This window comes from Pristiophorus japonicus, chromosome 13 (genome assembly GCF_044704955.1).
Source record: "Pristiophorus japonicus isolate sPriJap1 chromosome 13, sPriJap1.hap1, whole genome shotgun sequence".
Classification (NCBI taxonomy): domain Eukaryota; kingdom Metazoa; phylum Chordata; class Chondrichthyes; family Pristiophoridae; genus Pristiophorus; species Pristiophorus japonicus.
The window spans coordinates 101,522,687-101,541,744 of NC_091989.1; the positions used below are offsets into that span (position 1 = coordinate 101,522,687).

Consider the following 19,058-nt stretch of genomic DNA (forward strand, 5'->3'; position numbering starts at 1 on the left):
GGCTGCTGTGGATGATGGGTTCTGCTTCGTGGTCAACTGTGGCGTCGGTTGCCACTGGTGTGTGTGTTGGGGGATCAAGAAAGGTAGGGTCCAAGGTGGGTTGCTCAGGGTAGTACGTGAATCTGAGTTTGATTTGGTCCAAGTGTTTCCGGTGAATGAGTCCATTTGAAAGTTTGATCCGAAACACCCTGCTCCCCTCTTTGGCCACGACAGTGCCGGGAAGCCACTTGCAACCTTGATCTTGACCTTGACCTTGTTAATACAAATACAGAATCATTTACTTCAATCTCGCGTGACACATTTGCGCTATCATGGTATGCACTTTGTTGAAGCCGCCTGCTCTCTACCTGTTCATGTAGATCAGGGTGAACTAAAGAGAGCCTTGTCTTAAGTGCTCTTTTCATGAGCAGTTCAGCAGGTGGGATCCCAGTGAGTGAGTGTGGTCTTGTGCGGTAGCTAAGCAAAACTCGAGATAGGCGAGTCTGCAGTTAGCCTTCAGTTACCCTCTTCAAGCCTTGCTTGATGGTTTGCACTGCTCTCTCTGCCTGACCATTGGATGCTGGCTTAAACAGGGCAGATGTGACATGTTTGATCCCGTTAAGGGTCATAAATTCTTTGAACTCAGCACTGGTAAAACATGGCCTGTTGTCGCTCACCAGGACATCGGGTAAGCCATGTGTGGCAAACATGGCCGGCAGGCTTTCAGTGGTGGTAGCGGACGTGCTAGCCGACATTATCTCATATTCAATCCACTTGGAGTACACGTCTACAACCACAAGGAACATTTTACCCAAGAATGGGCCTGCATAGTCGATGTGAACCCGAGACCACAGTTTGGAGGGCCAAGACCATAAACTTAGCGACGCCTCCCTGGGTACATTGCTTAACTGCGAGCATGTATTACATCTGTGAACTCAGGACTCTTAAGTACAAGTCGATGCCGGGCCACCACACATGGGATCTGGCTATATCTTTCATCATTACGATGCCTGGGTGGGTACTGTGGAGGTCATTGATGAAGGTGTCTCTGCCCTTCTTGGGACCACTTCTCAATTGCCCCACAGAAGGCAGTCTGCCTGTATAGACATTTCATCTTTGCGCCACTGGTACGGCTTTATCTCTTCCTGCATTTCCACTGGACCAGCTCCCGTGAAGCACACAGTTTTTGACTAGAGATAATAAGGGGTCCTGGCTTGTCCAGGTTTTGATCTGCTGGGCAGTGACGGGTGATTGCTCACTCTCAAATGCTTCCATAACCATGACTAGATCTGCGGGCTGCGCCATTTCCACCCCCGTGGTGGGCAATAGCAGCCTACTGAGAGCATCGGCGCAGTTTTCTGTGCCTGGCCTGTGGCGGATGGTGTAGTTGAATGCCAACAACGTGAGTGCCCATCTCTGGATGCGGGCCGATGCATTGGTATTTATTCCTTTGCTCCCGGAAAACAGGGAAAAAAGTGGCTTATGGTCAGTTTCTAATTCGAATTTACCCCAAACAGGTATTGATGCATTTTCTTTACCCCATAGACACACGCTAACGCTTCTTTTTCAATCATGCCGTAGGCTCTCTCGGCCTTAGTCAGACTCCTGGATGCATAAGCAACCGGTTGCAGTTTCCCAAAATGATTAGCTTGTTGCAATACACACCCGCGCCATATGATGACGCGTCACATGCTAGTACCAAATGCTTACATGGATCATACAACACAAGCAATTTGTTTGAGCATAACAATTTTCTCTCTCTTACAAAGGCATTTTCTTGGCTTTTTCCCCAAACCCATTCACTCCCTTTTCGTAGCAAGACATGTAGTGGTTCTAGCAGGGTGCTGACACCCAGTAAGTGGTTACCAAAATCGTTCGAGAGTCCCAGAAATGACCGCAGCTCCGACACGTTCTGTGGCCTCGGTGCATTCTCGACTGCCTCCGTCTTCGTGTTGGTGGGCCGGATGCCGTCCGCCATAATCCTCCTTCCCAGGAACTCCATCTCAGGCACCAGGAAAACGCACTTCGAGCGTGTTAGTCGGCTCAACTGTGTGGGGCTCAGGTTAAGAACCTCCTCCAATTTCTGCAGATGCTCGACTGTGTTCCGACCTGTGACCAAGATGTCGTCCAGGAAGACCACAGTGTGCGGAATCGACTTCAGTAAACTTTCCATGTTTCTCTGGAATATCGCCACCACTGATCGGATTCCAAATGGGCACCTGTTATAAACAAAAAGACCTTTGTGCATGTTCATGCAGGTGAGGGCCTTCTATGATTCCTCCAGTTCCTGTGTCATGTAGGCTGAGGTCAGATCCAGCTTTGTGAATGTCTTTCCTCCCGCCAGCGTTGCAAAGAGGTCGTCAGCTTTTGGAAGTGAGTATTGGTCCTGCAGGGAGAAACGATTGATAGTTACTTTGTAATCGCCACAGATTCTGACGGTGCTGTCTCCCTTGAGGACTGGGACATTAGGACTGGCTCACTCGCTGAACTCGATCGGTGAGATGATGCCGGTCGAGCTCGATTTCTACCCTTTCTCTCATCATGTATGGTACTGCTCTCGCCTTGTGATGGATGGGTCATGCCCCTGGAATTAGGTGGATCTGCACTTTTGCTCCTTGGAATTTCCCGATGCCTGGTTCGAACAGCGAAGGAAATTTGTTTAAGACCTGGGCACACAAAGTGTCGTTAGCAGGCAATAGTGTTCGGATGTTGTCCCAGTTCCAGCGTATCTTTCCGAAGAGCCAGCTCCTGGCGAACAGCGTGGGAAATCGCCCGGTACCACCCAGAGTGATAGCTTGAGCAGCACTCCATCGTAGGAGACCTTTATGGTAGCACTGCCAATTACAGGAATCAGTTCTGTCGTGTAAGTTCTTAGTTTTGTGTGAATTGGAGTTAAGACTGGCCGTGAGGCTTTGTTGCACCACAACCTTTCGAAAGTCTTTTTGCCCTTGATGAACAAGCTTGTGCCCGTGTCCAGCTCCAATGACACTGGGAGTCCATTTAGTTCAACGTTCAGCATTAGGGGACAATTCGTGGTGAATGTGTGCACCCCATGTACATGTGCCTTCTCTGTTTCGTCGTGATCCTCCGTGAATCCGTCCTCCTCTGCAATGTGGTGGTTTGCAGGTTTAGCAGGCCTAGCAGCTCACCTGTCCACTTGGTGGAGGTGTCCCATTGTTTCACAGCCCTTGGAATAGTATCCTTTGAATCGGCTTGAATGGAAATGATGATCACCTCCGCAGCGCCAGCAAGATGTTAATGGCCTTGCATTCATCACCCTTGATGGTGGACTCTGAGACATCTGTGGACATGCAGCTGCAGGTATGTGTGACCTGCCCCCTCCGTTACGATTCGAAAACAACATCACTTTGTTCAGAGTATTTGTAGCAGCACTTGTGTGCTGAGAGATTTGCTTCGTATTGTCACTGATGGCAATGAACGCCTGGGCTATCGCTATGGCCTTACTCAAGGTTGGGGTCTCTACAGTCAAAGGTTTGCGAAGTACGGTTTCGTGGCCAATGCCAAGTACAAAAAAGTCTCTGAGCATGTACTGCAAATGTCCTTTAAATTCACAATTTCCTGCAAGACGTCTTCGCTCGGCGACATAACTCGCCACTTCCTGGCCTTCAGATGTTTTGTAGGTGTAGAATCGGTACCTCGCCATCAGAACGCTTTCCTTCGGGTTCAAATGCTCTCGGACCAGTGTGCACAAATCGTTGTATGATTTCTCCATGAGTTTCACTGGAGTGAGCAGATTCTTCATGAGGCCATACGTTGGTGCTCCACAGACGGTGAGGAGGATCGTGTTATGTTTGGCAGCGCTCTCTTCCCCATCCAGCTCATTGGCCACGAAGTTTTGGTTGAGTCGCTCCACAAAGATTCCCACTCATCTCCCTCCGAGAATTTCTCCAGGATGCCCACTGTTCTCTGCAAGTTTGGGTTCGCTATCTGTATCTCATCGCCAGTTGTAGTGTATGGAGAAAGAGTCAGACTGAAGACTGTGAGCTTAAAGTGATGTGTGACCATAGTTTTTTATTGCTGGTCTCCAGAGTGCCTCTCTAACCTGTGAAGCACTCTTAAATATCTGTGCTCCTAAGGGATTATGAGATCCCGTGGGACTCCAGGGAATGAGCCCTCTGGTGGCTGTACAGAGTATATACAAGTCCAGATACAATACACTGTCATCCTGAGAGAGGACAACTGGTTCCTGCTCCACTGACCCAGTGCCATTCCCCTGGGGGAGCATCTCAGCATCCTCACCAATTTGCTGGAGCACAGTTTGGTGGGCTACTGTGAGACCGTGAGATCCGCGGTGGACTGTGGTGGACTCAGCGGCGATGGCAGCAGTGGGAGCACATGTGGTATCCAGCTGAGACTGCATGGGAGCAGGCTGACCATGCATGGCATCAAGCTAACACTGCATGAGAGCAGTCTGAGACTTGATGCCAGCACTCACTGACTGCATGTCAGCACCAAGACGTTGCGTGGCATCAACCTGAGAGTGCAGGAGAGCAGTCTGAGCTTCGAAGCCACCAACTATTATGTGCATTACTGCACATTGACATTGTGTTATTTCTGCCTGTGCTGCAATGGAAGCAGCCACTTCACCCATGACACACGTCATGATGTTTGGATCGTCAAGCTCTCTCTGTCAGTCCACCATTATCTGCAGACTGGCAATGATGGGCTCCATGGTGTGCGCAGAGCTCTGTGCAACGTTGGAGGTGGACTGCACCATGCTCTGTAGCACTGCCAATTGGCTATCAGCCACACTTGCCTTTGCACCTATGATGTCAGCGTACATGGCCATCACCCTCTGTGTGATTTTCTCTTTTCCCTTGGCCTTGCTGCAACCCTTAAGGTTCCGATGCATCACCCAGTGCAGATCCCTCTACTAGTCTAACCCCTTAGGAACACGTAGTGTCACAATCTGAGCTTCTGCCTTTGGGTGAGAGAAGGAATGATGCAGTTCTTAGATCCCCCTCTTCCTGCTCTTCCTCTCCCTCCAGGATGTCATGAGGTGGGTGGGAGAGGAGGGCGGGGGGTGGGGGGGAGGGATCTTAAGTGAAGGTTGGACTGCTTGTGCCTGGTTAGCTGAAAGCATAAATGACACAAGACTCGCATTAAGTTGAAGGCAATGGGGCAGGAGCTGGAATTTGATAAAGCATTCTGATGTGGGGGGAAGTGGTATGAGAGAAGGAGAGTGAATAAAGATACAGTTGTTGCCCTCAGCAGGGTCGAAGTCTCTGCCGGCCATGGCACCCACGACCTGTGGACCATTGAGCACTAGCAGTCGCTCCTCAAGGCCAGAGTGGGGCTGTGGTTCAGGTTTCCCTCCTTCAGTCCTCTGCTGCTCCCGTCTGTTATGTGCCCCATCTTGGCCTGCAAAAGAAAGGATCTTGTGTGAGTAAGAGTCCAGAGTGCCATGGTTGAATAGCTGTGAATGTAGGCAATGTGTGAGATGAGGATGTGTGTTTGGTGGTTGAGTGGTGTAGAAGAAATTGTTTGCAGTGTGCCCTGACAGAGGTTGAGAGGCTGCAATGGAGGACGTGTGGAAGATTGTACTCACCTTCACCAACCGACATAGGTTGTTGAATTCTTTGTGGCACTTTGTGTGGCTTCTCTGCACCTAGTGCTCGCCAACACCTCCTGGACCACCTCTTGCCATATAGCACGGAAAACTTGCGGTGATGGCCTCCTTTCCGACGCAGGGAACAGGGACTTCCTCCTGGTCTCGAGTGCCTCTGCCAATGGCTCCAGAGCCACATTGGTGAATCTTGTAGCCCTCTTCCTTGAAGGGGATTTCCAGCAGCCATTTCACAATTTTCCTCACCTCCAGAGATGAGTGACTGACTTCAGCAATGCTGAAAATGAGCAGCAGCAGGTTTAAATGAAAGCCCCTTTAAGTGCCAGGTGGAGCTGGCATCAAGGATATTGCTGAATGGAACTCAGCTGAAATTGGGTAAGTGGCCGTGAATAACGCATCTGCAGCGCCCAGCTGAGGCCATTTGCACCTCATTTTCTGTCCCCCTTTACTCCTGGGGTGAAAACGCCCAAATTGCCACAAGGCAACTCACCGGGCGCTAAAGTTTCTCAAAGAAAAAAATAATGCCCCAAATGGGGTGCTACCGAACTTCACCCACATGTTTTAACGGGGCTAAAAATAAACTTACCTTACTGGACAGGGCTTTTAATGTATAAATGAGTGATTACATTTTTTTCTATTTGTTAAAACTCATTCTGGCAAAAGCAAGCCTTGAGCCTGGTTTTACCAGGCGCAAGAATTTCAAGGGCATTCGCTGAACAGAAGTTGGAAAATATCCCAACTCTCCATACACCGAGGTCCATTTCTTTCAGATTGGTACAATCTTTCAAGGGAATTCTTGACAGGACGCGTGCTCTGTGTTTTTGCGCTTACACTTTGCATGCCTACATCCGGAACTTTGCATGCCGACATCCGGAACTTGAGCGGCCCTTATAGGCGCGTGCACATTTTGTATCCACCCATTGGGGCCACAACTTACGCCTTTATAGATTTAGCGTATGTGTGTGCACACATGGATACTTATGTACTCACTTGTGTGTGTTGGTCTGTGTGCTTATTTCTATTTGTGTTCTTTAACATTTCAATCGTCTTGAACATAATCAAAGACAGCCTGTTCTTAAAGGGAAAGTGCATTCTTCTAACTTATCCTTTATGCAGTCAGTGTTATAAAGGGATTACCCATGCACTGACTGCTCTCATCAGGCACTGTATACTGTTAAACTGCTGCTTGAAGGCAACCTGGGAGCATGTTTTTCGTGAAAGTTCCCCTTCTGTGATAGCATAATTATCCTCTACCCTGTGGCCTGCTCATGGTGCGGATGAAATTGAATGGCAAGATATCTCACTAGAAATTCTTTATGAAATACAGTCGTTAGGTGCGTAAAAGCTGCAGTCCTAAGGTGTATAACATCGTGACAATGGACAATTTTAAGCAGCAGCATTCCTACTGATATTGTCACAATTAAAAGTTGATTGAATAAAATATGCTTCGCTTTAACCAATACTTTTGACATTTTAGACAGTTGTCCACAACTTATATATTGGAAGCCCATATGATCAATATTACAGTATGCAGTACATGAAATTAAGTTAAATGTCAGGGATATCGACTGTACTGAAACTTGTGTGTAGATGAATAAATGAAACATTCGGAAATCTATTTAGAAATGCACTCTACACTTAGCATAACATAGTAAACTGAGGAGCAAAGAAACAATTCAGCCACCTTAAGGTGATGCGATTCCAGATTCCAGTTGATAACGGGGTTAGGGAAGGTTACAAGGGAAATAGCAAACATAATTTCTGTTTAATGTAAGCGTCGTCTGTCCCTGAAATTACACTGAAATGTGAGGTTTAATAACTGTTGCTATGCAATACGCGGTACGTTTTCAGAGTGTTGCTTGCCCACTGAAATCTGGGAGTCCTTGGCCATAGATCGCCTGAAGTGAAGGAAGTGCATTCAGGAGGGCGCTGAGTTCCTCGAGTATCCTCCAGGAGAGCATGCAGAAATCAAGCGCAGGCAGCGGAACGAGCGTGCAGCAAACTAAGCTTCCTGCCCATCCTTTCTCTCAACGACCTGTGACAGAAATTGTGGTTCTCCTATTGGGCTGTACAGCCAACTAAGAACTTATGCGAAGAGTGGAAGCAAGTCTTCCTCAATCCCGAGGGACTGCCTATGATGAAATGTAGAACTTAAACTGCTGCATTACAGACGAACTAATGAGAAATTACGGTTCGAGGTCCAGTTTGTTGAGTGAACCATTGATTAACAGTTAATCTGATTTGAAGTCCGTCACGGGAATCATCCGATCAGTACGTTGGCATTAATTTCATAAGAGAGAATGTCAAACCTCACTTACAGTAACGGGGACAGAGTATCTAAAATGGAGCAAGAATCGTGTATATGCCGGGAGTGGGGCATTAATAAAACATATTTTCAGCCAGTCATCAATATATTTGGAATTTTTTCCGCAACTTCCATCAGAATTCTAATGTAAAAAATATATGTTGAGATGATCCCAGTAACATGCTATTTGCGACAGTACTTAGACTTAAAACGTTCACTCTGTTCCTTTCTCCACAGATGCTGCCTAAACTGCTGTGTATTTCCAACATTCTCTGTTTATATTTCAGATTTCCAACATGCGCAGTGCATTGCCTTAGAGGCACGTTAATTACTCTGGTTGATATTTATGGCATTTTATACAACTCAGCAAATGAAACATATTGTGCCGTATAATCAGCAATTGTGTGCAGAGTTTCGATCTTAATATATCAAAGCTGATACAATCAAACAATGACAAAACACCATCCTTGTTACATTTGGTACATGTGGACCTTCCCGCTCATCCGGTCACTTACCGCCCACAGTTAGATGTGATCCTGTTCCATTTCCAATAATTCTTCCCTGACGAATCACTGCGCAATGATAGATTCCAGTGTCCTGGATAGTCAGGTTCAGCAACTCAAAGAAATCGGCTCCCTGATTTCTGAGACCAAATTGTTTTCTGTTATCGGCTCCTGTTTGTAGATATTCATTCTCACCCCGTTTCCACCAACGCACATTTATCCCCGAATTGTCATGAGAAAGAGGGATTACGCAGTAGAAGGTGATATTTGTTCCCCTTATTTGAATTACTTGTTCGGGAGTTTGAGACACGCTGATCGAACTACGCCCAGCACCTGTTAGAAAACATATTCAAAGTTTGGTCAATTGTATTCCATGCGGAACCAGGCACTTCAGTGCACATTTACACATGGAAATGCAAAAGAGAAAGATTACAGACGGACAAACTAAATTTCATTCAACTGGTGTGGTAATTAATTAGGTTTTATTGAGACGGTTGGGTAGAGAATAAACAGGTACCTGTGTAAATGATCCCCGGGAGAGACAGGGACAGGAACAGAAACATCACTGTCACAACATCCCGAGCAAAAGATTCAGCTGATCATTGACTGCACTGACCGTGTGTTTGCCACTGTAAGAAGGGTTTGCTGATTGTTTAATCTGAAATGCGACGCAATGACATTTCACATCTTGTGACTGGTGGTTCACAAAATCGCTTTCGTCTCTGAAGTGAACTTTGATGACGGTTCTGCTCTAAATTGGAAAAATGTCCGCATTTCAAATGGAGAATTTACCTTCAATCGCTGAGCCAGTGTTGGGTTCTCCGAGATTAAGATGTGGAATGTGAACATTCCTTGTCGAGAATCTCCTGAGGCAGTTTCTTCACACTTCCCTTCGTTTGTACGCTGCTGTTAACGTCACACAATATACCAGAGATGTATAACCTGAACAAACTGGGAACATTTATTGATTGTTTATAATTAGTTCAAAAATAAATGTAACTGCAATGCCGAGGTAAAGTTGTCAACCTCTGATTATACTGTCCTGCTGATCATGGCGCAGCAGCGCCTTCACCGGTGACAAGGGGTGCCTACATGTGACAAGTTTATTTTGGCAGTTTCTGTTAATCACCTGGAGGTATACATTTATATTAGATGAAAGTACATGAAATGAGCAAAGCTGTGAGATTTTTAATATATGACTGCTTGTTCTCCCACTGAATCAGGTCAGAATTTGGGCCAGTCATAGGACCAGGACGCACTAGGAAATGGATCAGGGCCTGAAATACGTGAATGGTGTTTCCGGGTTTCACAGTATAGTTTGGGGTGGGGTAGGGTCATCATGGGTCAAATGGTCGGGAAGCTCTGGGTGGGAAGTCCCAAGGATCTTGGTCAAATACATGGGAGGAAAATTGCCCATTTGAATTTATTTTAATGTAACTTGAACTCCCATCCTCGTCCTGTTTATATGTAGGAGAAATAATGTCCAGCAACAGGAGCTGCTGAAATATTCCACAGAATGATGTATCCCTGTTTTCACGAAGGCCTTGTTGTAGCGCATCTTATCATAAGTCATTTGCTCTGCTTATATTATGTAAGTCTGCATCAACCATTTTTGTCAAGTTAAGGTAAATTTTATAAAATACAGTCAATCTCCCATCGCGCTGCACAAGGCGAGTCAAACTGGAGACTAGTCATCAGGTGGAGCAGGATTAGAGGCTGTGTGATATTTGGTCGAGTCCATCCATACCTATCTCGATACCCATTCAAAGTCGTATACATTCTGTCCTGTGAATTTAGTTTTATAATGAACATTTCCCATCTAAATTCGTTAGGCTGCAATTATGCCCTCCTGCCAGTGACGGCGCTGCAATGTATCTAAAGCGGAGAGGGCATAAATACAGCTTGACAAACTTAAAGATACAAACACCATTTTAAATGCGGGTATAGGAACGTTTAATGGTGAAGTTAACAGGTGGTGTGCACGGATATAATATATGGTGCTGAGGGAATTATGCACTGTTTGAAGTGCTGGCTTTAGGATTAACCAAGGACCCATCTGCCTGTTTAGGTAGCAGTTAAATATCCCATGGCATTATTGAAGATGAACGCACAGTTCTCCCAGTTTCCTCGTTAGCAAATCTTCTAAAAGTAACAATGAATATGCTGGTCAGTCAACGTATTTGATGTTTGCGCGACCTTCGTTCAGTGCTATTGAACATATGATACCACAATTAATATCTGCACACTGCTAAATTATATCAGCATTTGTTTCTGTGTCTAGTTACACTGAACGCACAAAGTGTAACCTAATTATAAATATTTCTTATTTTAGTATAACGTAACTTCAAACTCCATTTCCTCCTTTTAAAAATCTGTTAGGGTGAATTTTGCATTAATCGTGGTGAATGATGCGAGGGCTGAGGAGTGGAAAGATTTCGTATGGGGCTGTACAGCCAACGAAGAACTTATACTAAGAGTGGAAGCAAGTCTTCCTCGATCCCGAGGGACTGCCTATGATGAAATGTAGAACTTAAACTGCTGCAGTAAAGACGAACTAATGACAAATTACGATTCGAGGTCCAGTTTGTTGAGTGAATCCATTGATTAACAGTTAATATGATTTGAAGTCCGTCACGGGAATCATCCGATCAGTACGTTGGCATTAATTTCATAAGAATGTCAAATCTCACTTTTAGTAACGGGGACAGAGTATCTAAAATGGAGCAAGAATCGTGTATATGCCGGGAGCGGGGCATTAATAAAACATATTTTCAGCCAGTCATCAATATATTTGGAATTTGTTCTGCAACTTCCATCATCAGCATTTTGATGTAAAAAATACATGTTGAGATGATCCCAGTATCATGATATTTATGTAATTGTTCGCTGTGAGCTTTGTATTTTATGAACAATTTTCCGAACCCATTTTTTAATGAAAAGATTTGCTACTTTGTTACATATAATAGAGCTAATTTTATGATGTCAGTGCGTTCCTGATGCAAGGCAGGCATGAATTAACCACATGGCTCAGTCCTCTTCAACCATCTTCTCCCTGTGACCGAGAAGCTCCTCCTGGAGTCACAGTGCGGATTTTGTCCCCCATGGGGCATAACAGTCATGATTTTTGCGACAAATGCAGGAAAAATGCAGGAAACAGCACCAGCCCTTAGACATGACCTTCTTCGATCTTACAAAGGCCTTTGACACTGTCAACCCCGGGGGTCTATGGAGCGTCCTATTTTGGATGCCCACAAAAATTCGTCACCAACCTCTGCCTGCTCCACGATGACATGCAGGCCATGATCCTTACCAACAGATTCATTACAGACCCAATCCACGTCCAGACAGGCTCAAACAGGGCTGCGTCATCGCCCTAACCCTCTTCTCAATCTTCCTCACTGCCATGCTCCACCTCACAGTCAATAAGCTACCCACTGGAGTAGAACTAAACTACAGAAACAATGGGAATCTGTTCAACCTTCGCTATCTCCAGGGCAGGTCCAAAACCACCCCAACCGCTCATCGAGCTACAGTATGCGGACGACGCCTACGTCTGTGCACATACAGAGGATGAATCTCGGGGCATAGTCGACGTATTTACTGAGGCGTACGAAAGCATGGACCTTACACTAAACCTCCATAAGACAAAGATCCTCCACCAGCCTGTTGTCGCCACACAGCATTGCCCCCCCAGTCATCAAGATCCACGGCGCGGCCCTGGACAACGTGAACCATTTTCCACACCTCGGGAGCCTCTTATTAACAAGAGCAGACATTGACAATGAGATTCAACACCGCCTCCAGTGTGCCAGTTCAGCCTTTGGCTGCTTGAGGTAAAGATTGTTTGAAGACGAGGCCCTCCAAACTGCAACCAAGCTCATGGTCTACAGAGCTGTAGTAATACCCGCCCTCCTGACCATGTACAGTAGACACCTCAAGTCTCTGGAGCAATACCACCAACGATGTCTTCGCAAGATCCTGCAAATCTCCTGGGAGGACAGACGCACCAACATAAGCATCCTCGACCAGGCCAACATCCCAAGCATTGAAGCACTGACCAGACTTGATCAGCTCCGCTGGGCAGGCCGCATCATTCACATGCCAGACACGAGACATCCAAAGCAAGCACTCTACTTGGAACTCCTTAATGGCAAATGAGCCAAAGTGGGGTAGAGGAAACATTACAGGGACATCCTAAAAATATCCCTGAAACAGTACAACATCCCCACTGACACCTGGGAGTCCCTGGCCAAAGACAGCCTTAAATCGATGAAGTGCATCCGTGAGAGTGCCGAGCACCTCGAGTCTTATTGCCGAGAGCATGCTGAAATCAAGAGCAGGCAGTGGAAAGAGCGTGCGGCAAACCTGTCCCACCCACCCTTTCCTTCAACGACTATCTGTCCTACCTGTGACAGGGATTGTGGTTCTCATATCGGATTATTCAGCCACCTAAGGACACCTTTTTAAGAGTGTAAGCAAGTCTTCCTCGATTCTGAGAGATTGCCTATGATGATCAGTCTGAACCTGAGTAGGAATCTGGCACACAGACTCGTAAGATTTTTTTCACTTCCATAATAACTATGCTGTGGCTTCTCTCAGTGTGAGTGGCAATTGTTTAGAAACTGGGCCATTTTGTTCTGTGACCTGTGCCCTGCAGGAAATGGCCAAACTTGTTTTGGATGTTCAGGATCAAAATAACCGCTGCCGTTAAATTTCAATATTAAAGTGGTGCATGTTGCCATTGATCGGTACTTCAAGGAAGTTTGCAAGAGCTTTAGAAGCAACTGTTTTAGTTGGCTCCTGAACATGACTCATTGAACTAACAAATTAATGAATCAATCAAATGATGTTTTCTCACCAACTTGAAAATAGAAGGCTGAGGGGTGACTTAATAGCGGTCTTTAAAATTATGAAAGTTATTGTTGGAGTGGATACAGAGAGAATGTCTCCACTTGTGGGAAAGAGCATAACTACAGCCCATCAATATAAGATAGTCATCAAGGAATCCAATAGGAATTCAAAAGAAAATGATTTATCCAAAAAGTAGTAAGAAAATGGAACTTGCTACTACAGCGAGTGGTTGAAGCGAATAGCGTAGCTGCATTTAAAAGGGGGAGTGGGGAGGGGGGAGGCTAGACAAGCATATGAGGGAGAAGAGGGTTATGCGGACAGAGTTAGATGAGGAAAGGCGAGAGGAGGCTCGAGTGGAGCATGAACATCGGCTTGGACTGGTTTGGCCAAATGGCCCGTTTCTGTGCCGTATATTCTATGTAATCCTACGTACTGTAGTATAAAGTTCCATGCAGAAAAATGTGCAGCTACGTAAATGCATTTAGTGAGGCAAATAAAGGCGTATTTACCTTTCTGCCCCCACTATTGCTCAGCAGTGCCACGTTCTTTGTTGTACAGAGGGGCTGGGGTTGTGGGGTGGAGGGGATGTTTTATGTGAAGCACTAGGTCTGGCATGTTCTGAGAAGGTTTGCGTTCACTGAACTGAGAAACGAGCAGCTGTAAGTGTCTGCTCGCCTTCTCTACAGACCATTGCAAACTGTCAGAGTGGTGCATATCGGGAGCTCTTGGTTCCTGCCTGTTTGAGCTTCCTTTCCGCTCACAGAATGATAACTGTGGAAAAACCTTACCCTGTAAACTCGGGCTTGTTAGAGAGGTGCAAGCTTCCGCCTTAAAATATTCTCAAAATCTGATGAAAACACCGAAAATTCTATTCTATCAAATGGGTTAAATATGTTCTTGTACAGTTTGGATTTGGATATTACAAGCCTTGTTTCCAACTGTAAACCCCAGCTTAATGTTCAAACTAAAAGCAAAGACTTTTCAAATAATCAATTTGGTTGTTTCCCCTTTAGTTAATTTGGATATTTTGTTGTTTTTTGGAAATGACAACCTAATTTAAACACGACATAAGTGTTTTACAGCGTTGTGATCTTCGAGATAGCGCGTGTTGGCATTCTCCTACCAGAATGGTGGGATTTTCAAATCCCTTAGTCATTAAAATCGACAGTGTGAGGATGCGTTAAGTTCTGCAATTGACCAACTCTCTCATGTTTCTGTCAGTGCTGAGTTCACTTGGTCCAAATATTGAGTATGTGGTGAACAGGTGTTGTCGTATGAGAAATTAAGATCCAAGGGCCAAGGAGCAACTCACCATCAAGTTTGAAAATAATTCTGGAAAAGACGCGGTAAATTAGAAAGCAGGTAACTAAAGTATATTTGTAACATTAATAGGTAACTGTCTACATTCTGCTATGCTGATTTTGGATACAGAGATTATGTTACAATGAATATCGGTTGTTGCTATAACTCACGCCTTAATGCCCTCTTAATATCTTGCTTATTCACAATGCTACTAGTTACACCGATTATGGGATGACTTTATAATTCATAATAAAACTATTAACTTAAAATGATCTGGGTCTGTACAGTACCTTCCAGCTGTAACCATGTGATGAAACTGGATGTAAATGGTAAATAATTAATATTGGTACAACTTCGGTATTGTCCAATCATTTATTAAGATAACGCCTCACTGACATTTTATTTTCTGAAATGTGTCCGGGATTTTCCTCCTCGTCACTCTGAGACTGAAGTGGAAAATCCCGGCCAGCTCATTATGCTATTAGACCGAGTATTAACTCCATTAATTCTGTTTCTTCCAACTCAGATATTGAGGACATTGTTCCAAACTTACTCTTCATTAGTTGTCGATGGATAAGTCATCACGCTCTGACAGAAATCCATTAGCTTCATATCTCCGAATCCAGATTAATTGCCCTGCAATTCCGGGGCAATCCCACCGGTCGCTGGCGAGAGAACGCTGGCAGCTCCAGGGAATCTATTCTCTGGGGATTCCAGCGTCTCGTCCCAGTGTGACCTGCGGCACTGGTGCTCCTGCTGTGGAATGTGTTGTGTAGAAAGACAAGGCCTGGAATTTCCGCGGGGGAATCTCCAAACCGCCATACCTATCCTAGCAGGATATCACTATTTCTGTCACCTCTTCCAGCCTCACAACCCTCCGAGACCTCATCGTTCTTCCAATCCTGGCCTCCTGTGCATCCTCAGATTCAGCTGCCTAGGCCCTGGGCCCCGGAATTCTATTTCTAAACCTATCTGCCTCTCTACCCCTCCCACCCCACTTGAAGGCATAGAACCTATCAATTTGACCAAGCTTTTGGTCATAGAATCATAGAATGGTTACAGCAGGGACGAAGGCCATTCGGCCCGCCGAGCCCCGAGCTGACTCTCAACTAGTCCCACTGCCCTGCCCCGTCGCGGGAGCCCTGCAATTTTGTCCTCTTTAAATATTTTTAGAAAGTAAAACGTGGGGGCACTGGGTTACTATAGAGACCAAGCAAATATTTAAAAAAATCTGTTTGAGTCCGTTAATTGGATTATCTATTCTTCTTCACACATTATTGCGTAGAATTACACAGAATTTACAGCACAGGAATAGTTCATTCAGCCCAACTGGTCTGTGTCGGTGTTTATGCTCCACACTAGCCTGCTCCCTCCCTACTTCATCTAACCCTGTTAACATATCCCCAGGCCTTGTCCTTACTTTTATTATGTGTTAATTGTAATATAAACCGAAACTGTTTAATTAAAACAATGATTACTTGAGCATTACACAAGCGGCAAAAGGTAATTATTTACAAATCTACCAGGACGGAGAAAGCCAAGCGATACTCCCACAGCCACTATAAATTCGGGTTGTGTTTGTTGGTCGGTATACATGTTTCTTTTTGTATTTAGTATGTATCTTAACATTTCAACCATCTTGTATATAACACAGACAGTGTATTCTGTAAGAGGAAGCGCAATCTTCTGACTTGTCCTCTATTCATTCAACAATTGGAAAATACTGCGGCTGCTGGAAATCTGAGATAAAAACAGAACATGTTGGAAAACACTCAGCAAGTCAGGCAGAATCTGGGAAGCGACAAACAGAACTGATGAATGGTCACCGACGTGAAACACTAACGTTTCTCTCCACAGAAGCTGCCTGACCTGCCAGTTGTTTTCCAGTATTTTCATTCCTTCAGTGTTACAATGGGAAATACCTGTCCGCTTACTGTCTGCCACTCACTCTTGTTATGATGCTGATCTGCTGGGTGCAGGCAGTCTGGGAGCAGGAATTCTGGATGGAAGTACCTCTCCTTTGACATCCCCAATGATGATGTCTTGCCTCTGCCCAATCTCTTGATGTGGTTGAAGCCGGACGGTATGATACTGCAATAGAAATGCTTTGTAAAATCTACTCCGTGATCGCCTCCAACTTTTAGTTCTAAGGTGTAAATCACTGTGACAGGGACAACTTGAATTAGTAACATTCCTTACAACATTGTAGGTTCTGTACAAATGTCTAAAATCCAACAGAGTTCGGTCAATAAAGCGCAAATGGTTACAATTATTGGGAAATGTCTGCTTTACCGGGCCGAACTCTGTGGATTTTAGATATTTGTCCAGACCCTGAAATTTTCTGAGCCGTTGTCATCAATGTTGCAATATTGTAGTACATGAATAAATGACACCGAGTGTCAGGGATTTAACCAATGTTGCCGTATTCAAACTGTGTGTTGGTGAATAAATAACAGGTGCAGCATGAATCCATTTCAGGAACTGGGGCAGTTAGTCTCACAGGTGCCGCATTAGAAATTGTTTGCAAATGAATTAGTAACATTCCTCTAAAAATAGTTACATTTAAATAAAATTTATATTTCTCTATTTATATTTTGGACAATATACAGAGCTGCAATTTGGGAGCCAATGTGATCAATATTTCAGTACTGCAATGCATGAAGAAATTGCATCCAATGGCAGCGATTTAACCAATTTGTGTAGAATGAACTTCTGTGTGGACCAATGAATAAAACGCCAGAACAGGCATTCAAGAAACTTTTCAGCGGCTTGCACTGCACTTAATACATCTGAAAATGTAAACAACGGAACAAGTAGAGACGCCTTAAAGCGGTTCGAATAAATATTGCCGACTGTATCATTGGTGAGGTTGAGATCTTACAATGGCAAATCTGAAATTGAATCGCTGTTAAACCTGAATATCATATGTTGCTGCAATTATATTGGTGCTTAATAATTACCATTATTCGACCTCAACGCGTTTTCATGGTGTTGCAATTAACAGAGCTAAATTTAAACTTTGAACAGTTAGTGCTTGAAGTGGAGCTACTGAGCCATGGTGTTTACTTAGCTCCGGCAAGCTATACGCTCGTGTCAACATTTAGCAACACATCTGGTGCAGCTAATAAAAAAAATTGGTCAACACTTCCGTCGATACCTTATCATAACCCAAGACTGATAGAACGCTCAAATTGTCACGTTTTACTGCTGTACGTTACTTTCGTTTACCTAAGTACCAAAATAATCAATTCCACGTTGATTGAATCGCCATCACGAAGCTAACGAGCTGCTATTGGATGAGAAAATAGCATGTGATATAGAGTGCAACATATTGATAGGTAAACAGTTGTACATTTAGTTACAGGTCGCAGACTCTGTGGCATTCGGGTTAAAACGGCTAACCTCTTGCAGAATGCTGAACTAATCAAGAATTTCTAAAAGATAAATCTTGCTTCAATTACAGAATTCACTGAAGAAATAACACAGCGAATATATAAATGAAATGCAGTTCACATGGATTTTATAAAACGCATTTGATGTGGTAACACATGCGAAAAAGTCACCCGCAAGTGAGGGCTCCGTGGCCAGAGGGATACAGAGATATTTGGAAGAGATAAACCCAAAAAGTTTAAGGATAAAAGGACGTTTTTAGAAGTGGCAAGATGTCCCGAGTGGTGACCCAGGGACACTGTATTAGACTAACTTTGTTGACTTTAAACATCAATGATCTTGTTGGGTAATTGAGGGAACAACATTAAAATTTGCAGATAATAATAAAGGGGAGTCGGGAAGGCAATTATGATGCAGATCCTGAATTGCTGCAGGCGGCATCGATAGTTAGCTCGAAGGGCAGATACATGTTTGATGCAGAGTGCAGAGAAATGAGAAATGGCACAGTTGTGGAGGTAAAAGTCGAAGCAAGAAATGCATTTTGAATGGTAGGATTGTTCATGGTGCAGAGGAGCAAAGGGACCTCGATGAATGATGGTAACATAAGTTTTTTATGCAGTAAAAGTGTAAAGGGAGTTCTTGGTTTAGCATTTGGTGACATAACTTACAGTAGCAAAGAGGTAATGCCCACATGAGGTAAGAGCTTGTGTAGAACTATGGAAGAATACAAAATTAAATTAAAAGATGCCATCTGTCGGACCAAGAATGGAGGGTTATTACTAGAGAAGCGCGGATATTTCACTGAAGCTGAAAAGACTGAGGAGTGATTAGATAGACGTTTTCAAGACTATAAGGAGATATGATAAGAAAATAGTGATAGAATATTTCCAATGATCAGTAGATGGTGACGCGTGAGCGTAACTTTAATATAATCGCAAAAAATTACTCTTTGCACAGAGACTGGTTAGAGTATGAGCTGTGGATGTGCTCTGCCACAAACCGTTGTTGAATCACTGGCCAGGAATTCTTTAAGAAGTGAATTAATTGCTTGAAAAAAGAGGCATATAAAAAAATTAGAAATATAATAGGAACATTGAACTAACTAAGTGTTTCCTATGGGGAGAAAGAGAAGTACAGATTT

General features: G+C 44.4%; 1 long non-coding RNA gene across 1 annotated transcript; it reads right to left on the reverse strand.

Annotated features, from left to right (window-relative positions):
* Nucleotides 1-8,341: 8,341 nt before the first annotated feature.
* Nucleotides 8,342-17,793, reverse strand: LOC139278054 (uncharacterized). The gene is made up of 4 exons (XR_011596209.1): nt 17,756-17,793; nt 16,476-16,618; nt 9,167-9,325; nt 8,342-8,707 (listed from the first exon to the last, which is right to left on the reverse strand). It is a non-coding gene; the product is annotated as an uncharacterized lncRNA (long non-coding RNA).
* Between the last annotated feature and the right edge of the window lie 1,265 nt (nt 17,794-19,058).